General features: G+C 45.4%; 1 non-coding gene across 1 annotated transcript; it reads right to left on the bottom strand.

The window, feature by feature from the left end:
• Positions 1-1,675: 1,675 nt before the first annotated feature.
• Positions 1,676-1,757, bottom strand: TRNAS-GCU (transfer RNA serine (anticodon GCU)). Its single transcript has one exon. It is a non-coding gene; the product is annotated as a tRNA-Ser (tRNA).
• Between the last annotated feature and the right edge of the window lie 4,181 nt (positions 1,758-5,938).

The raw sequence follows: 5,938 nt of genomic DNA, 5'->3' as shown, positions 1-5,938 counted from the left end.
CTAAACAGTCGCCCTGCTCAATGTCCAATCGTTGATTTGCCATATCACGGACGTTCGTGGTTACCGCCTCTTGACCACTGCTGATGTTCTCTTTACAGAGGTTGGTGTTGCCACGCGATCACAAGCTGTCACAATCCCCGAATTTAGCATGGTTGTTTATGCCAGTCGTGTTGACGCTACCAGAAGCTCGGGAGTGTGCATCTATGTCGGGAATGGAATTGCTGCCAGTGAACTGCCAAACGTAGCGGTGCCCAAGGATGAAGCTTGTGCCGTTCAGCTTGACGAAAGTGGTATGAAAATTGAAGCCGTGTATGTGTCACCAAACAATTCGGTTAAAGACACTATACACGTAATGGCTACGTCTATACCTAGTCGTGCGGCAAGTGAACTGTGTGTGGTGGCTGGTGGCTTCAATCGTGCTCAAGACTCTTTGCTTTGGCTCAGATTTGGGCGCACGTTAAAGAACCCTAGGTGGTCAAAATTTCCGGAGTCCTCCACTACGGCGTCTCTCATAATCATATAGTGGTTTTGGGACGTTAAACCCCACAAATCAATCAATCAATCAATCAATCAATCAATCAATCAATCAAGACTCTTTGCTTTTCTTTGAAGGACACGTTTAACCTCGATTCAGCTAGTGTTTCAACTGCACAGACGACCCAATGGGGAAGCACCATTGATCTTGTCTATCACAGAAAGACAGACAATTCCATATACCGTGATAGGGCCAAAGAGACAGCAGCGTGTTACTTCACTGACCACCGAGCCGTCTTTGTGGCAATAGAAAAGCTACCTGGACGTTGAGCAGAAAATATGCATGCGTCACATAATACGTATGCCACGTGTGCGTCATTGCAGCACCAGTAATCGTGTTAATCAAGCTAAGCCTAGACACTCTAGAAAGCTAAGAATAATCAGCAGAACCTTTGCTAATGCTACGTATATAACGGCATAGCTGAGCTAAGCCACTGCCGTTTTTTTTGAGACTCAAATGAACTCGTCCACTTTTATCAATTTTTGTTTTTGCAATAAAAGTCTGCAGATATTCCAACATAGATCAATGCCCATGATGTGAATGACCCCTTTAGGATCAGGTGTCCTATTAACTTTGCTATTTCATCTTGCGTCACTCACCTCTTTCCAGGAGCCACCTCACTCCACTTAGGCTAGTATTTGAATATTGTGCACCAAAGCATATTTTTTTTACATACTTACACAGTGTATTAAAAAATGAACAATATTGCGCACAGTTCTAAAATGTTTTGCGCAGCTTCATAGTGAGGGCCAAGATGTACTCCGGTGGCCTTATCATGAGGAGAAGCTCTGCAGACGGCGCCAGCACACCTCGCCTCAGTGCCATGTCCACCTCACACGTAAGCAACGTAACTGTAAGAGTGTGCACGAAGGTCAGTAGCCACGCAATTGCAGCGCAGAGCACAACTTGATACCGTAAACAAAAACACATGGACGTACGGTAGCAGATGTATCAGGCTGACACAACACAATGTTGCCATAAAATTTGAAGCAGAGGTGCTATCATCCTCGCTGTACGAACACAAATTGTTGAAAAAGTCGACATCAGCAACATGTTGTGTCAAAAAAAGAAAGAGACAAAATTGTGCCCACTGTCCCATTTTCAAAGCACTGAAAACATAAAAAAATACACTCCACAATTTGACGAGGATGGGATTCGAACCCACGCGGGCAGAGCCCATTGGATTAGCAGTCCAACGCCTTAACCACTCGGCCACCTCGTCCGCCAAGCGTCTAAGCGCAAAAAATGCAAAAAAACAAGGTTGGACAAATCTGATTACGTTTGCACATCCGTTTGGATACACGTTTATGCATTGCACACACACACACGACCTTAACTTATTAGGCGCCTTTTTCCTCTTATAACCACTACCACCACCACCTTAGCTTAAAAAGCCAGTTTTTCTACCGACGCCAGCTCTCCGCTCCACCATAAACAAAACGGAGCGACACTGCCCATGAAAGTCTACTGTTTCCCACAAAGATAGATCGAATAAAGCAGGTGGCAGGTGTCAATCACTGCGGTGCACTGAAGAAAGTTACGGAAAAACTTTAGTTGCTCATCCTCACTTGATTCAGATGCTGTTGCTACACAGTTTCGAGCGGTACATGTTTCTTTCAGCGCAGTTGTGCATCTATGTGCGCGTGACACCGCCGCCATACAAGCGACTAGTAACATTAAATGGAGCCCTGTGTCTGATATAATAATACGAGTGAAACCAAAACTGCTGGAAACTGATTGAGAAGGCCGCCCCCACACTGTTTACTTGTGGCGGAGCTTTGAAAATATTTCTTGTTGCACAAATCTTCCCAGACTACCAGCAAGAGCTCTCTATGAAATGGCTGTCATAAATTTCGGGCAATTAGTATTGCTGTTCAACTCAGTCAGGTTGTGAAGCTGACACCATAATTTGGCAAATTTTCACTTGCAAAGGTTTTCTTGAATGCAGAACTTTGATGGTACTGTAGCATAACCATAAGGGGCACACACTTCCGTCAAGTTCGCCACTTAAGGGCATTTACCTAACAACACATGCATATTCGTTTGCACAAAAACTCTGCCAAAAATCGCTATATTGCCGCAACGAGAAACTTCAAATTGATTCTGAAAGTTGAGTGGCTGGTGATGGGTGCGTAAGAAACAAATGCCACATGCCGAAATGGATGATCACCGGTGATCGATTTGAACAGATTTGGTGATGAAAAAGTTAATTACCATGCAATAAAAGAATATTCAAATTAAGACAGAGTTGGACAAAGCAGATCACAGAAGTACAAACTGGTAATTAAATACGCTTTCCCTCTGGAATGAATTAAAATCGTGCTGTGTAGTGTAATTATCACCTGAACTGTTTAGAAGTCAATGAGCTCCCTTAATAGATTTGTCACCTGTCTTCAGAGCAGTTTTCACCTCATGAAAAGATCAACACTGGATCACCGCATTTCTTCAATAGCGACCCAGTTTGTAACATCACTAATGTTTCATCGTTTTTATTCACACCAGTTCGAGCTTATGGGGTAGAAACAAGGCCGTGGAGGTATTCCATCCTACATCGGAAGTATGAGACCTCGTTTTCACGCCCATGGTGCCGTTGCGACACCGGATTTATCGCACACAACAATAAAGACTAGAGCCAAGTTCGTGCCAGTTGGGTGGCATGCCACCACTGACAATATGTGAACTGTGTCATATCAAGACACTGGTGCTTGATAATCTTCAACTGGACCGTCACATCGTCCAATTCTGCGACCAAACTACACAGTCATAGTTAAAGCCTACTAAGTCAAACTGTGGCCAAGTCTTTTAGTCACTTAAGATTGTTAACATACATACACACGTTCTGCCTTAATATGAAAAAAGTTATTCCCTAAGCATGTACGTGTTGTCTTTTCAATTCTAATGTCATGAGTAAAAAGAGCATGTGGTGTAGGCCAAACGCTGGAATTGTTGATGGTGCGCGAAGCCTGATGGTGCACATACACGCCACGCTGACGCATGGTGGTGGTTGGAGGAAAGCCCATAGGCTGCGACCAGTGCGGTTCTGGAAATCCCCCAGATGAGGTGGCCTTGTCCTGAGGAGCCCCAAACGGGGAAGATAAAAAAGACAATGTCACTCTCGCGGTGAAAGCTCGGTTAAGTCGGATCTGAAGGTACCAGCTTAAGGGTGCCAGAAAGCAGCCATTGATCAAGATAGTCAAAGAGAGACGCTCTCCGGGCCTGCAAAACCTCGCAACAGCAGTTCCTGGGACACCTGCCGCTCTTCACCTTCTTCACAAAACAGCAGCGAAGCACTTGACAGTCCCCCAGAGTACACGTGGATGGGTAGGCTTAACCTTTTTCGAGCCTCTATGCACAACTGCATAAAGGCTCGAAAACAGTAACCTTCGAGGTGTGCAACTTCGTAATGCACTTTGAAAATTTTCTGCTTTTTTAATAAGTTTTAGAGTGCACACCTTGTCCGCATGCCACAGTTTTGGAAATATAGGTGGAACGACAGATATCGACAAAGAACGAGAGGTGGGACGCATGCGCTGCATTGCACTTTGGTTCCTGCGCTCCTTCACACCACGTGATGGCAGGAGTAGTAACATGGCCCAGCGCCTGCGTTGTGGACAGCTAGGCACATCGGCTACCATTGCGCATCAGTGCCAAGGGGACACGTTTGAGCCAAAGCAGTTGCAAGAATTTTGCACTCTTGTTCTTGTTTCTTTAATTAAATTTTTGCATTGACAGGCTATTCTATTCTTGTGATCAAGCTGTGAAATGGGGCAAGAAGTGTTCTATGCCACGATAGAAATCTGGCGACAAGACCTGCAATGAAAAAGTGTCGCTTTTCGCTGAAGAACACTGGCCTACTGCCCCACCACTACATAAGCTAACTGTCGTGCATGGATGATCTGTGCATTGTTTGAAGAGTGCCTTCAATACTTCAATAACATTACGAATTCGCAGTGCAGGGGTGTTTTTTTTCCTGGGCAACTATACTGCCAGTCTCGATCTGCCGCTTTTACGGAAAGCAAAGCTTGTGTTTTTCTCTCCGAAAACTGAAGTCACTTGCAGCAGTTGGATGCCGGCGTCATATAAAGCCTGAAGCATTCTCACAGAGAGCATCATGAAGCGCTGGCTTGTGCATCTTCATTATAGACATCAGTATATGACACTTTCTGTACTTGATTCCATGCACTATGTCACTTCAGCGTAGACTGCAGTGACTGCATCAACTGCACAGCACTGTTATGCGAGGTGCGGCTTTCCTAAGGGCAGCAAAGTGGAGACTGCCATCGAAGCTGAAGAACCGGAAGCAGCCTCTAGTGAACAAGAGCGACTAAGGCTATGAATGCAGTAAATGCCAAGGGAGGGAGGTACAACTGGGTTGCCGCGGATGCTGCCCCTGTGAAAACAAAATGCCAGAGCATTAGAGAGATCGTTGCGAACTCAGTTGCAAGTGAACTCCACTACTGCGATGACGAGCACGAGACCCAAGATTCTTGGCAGTTCGCAGAGTAGTAAGCCAATCCAAGCTTTGGAAAAGCTGTCACGGCCCTGGTTCTCGTTGGCAGGTACATCACACATCAAAGTGACGCTAACAGATAGCAACCTTTCAGATTATTCAGATGCGTGGTGCTTTCCACTGAGCTAAAGAATCTGCAATCCACTACCTGTGGTCGTCTATTCACAGTCACGACGCCATGGATGAAGGACAAACGAAAAACAATATCATTAGAGCAAAAGGCAGCCACTGTAAAGGCTGTCAAGTTGGGGACGACGAAATCTTGCATGGCCCAAGACGTTGCCATTGCGGTGAGAATATTGCCTACCTTTCCTGCCAGCTATGAGGCAATCGCAAGCGCCAGTAGCCACGGTAAATAAGGCAGTCACAAGAAGCTGCGAACTGCAGTGTTCAAGCCAGTCGAAGATGCTGTGTACAAAGGGTTCCTAAACGGTAGAGCTGAAAATATGACAATAAGTGGTGAAATTTTACAAAAAAAGGCAAGCGATTTGGCCTACATAATGGGCCACGACAACTTCGTTGCCAGTGCTGGCTGGTTTCAGTGCTGGCTGGCTTCAGTGCTTCAAGGAAAGACATCACACTTGCTCCTCGCTGCGTCAGCACGTCATTGATACGAGCATTCACTGATTCTTTCTGGTGAAAATTGAGAATTTAATGATGGCCAGTGTGTCGAAATTGGTGATATGTTCTAGCTGAAAAGCAGGTTCATTGAAGCTATCGAGCTAGTTTTCGAAGTAGGCGTTGCAAGCAAGAACTCTGCCAGCAGTGCAAGTGCACAAACATCTGGAGCAACCGGCATTTGGAGGTTTGTATCGATACGAACACTCACCAATTTTTTTGGTAAGTTTGAGAATTTCATGATGGCCAGTGTGTCGAAATTGGCGATATGTTCT

Source organism: Rhipicephalus microplus, unplaced genomic scaffold (genome assembly GCF_043290135.1).
Source record: "Rhipicephalus microplus isolate Deutch F79 unplaced genomic scaffold, USDA_Rmic scaffold_23, whole genome shotgun sequence".
NCBI lineage: Eukaryota > Metazoa > Arthropoda > Arachnida > Ixodida > Ixodidae > Rhipicephalus > Rhipicephalus microplus.
The sequence above is the reverse complement of the archived record's forward strand: the minus strand, read 5'-3'. Positions and strand labels throughout refer to the sequence as shown.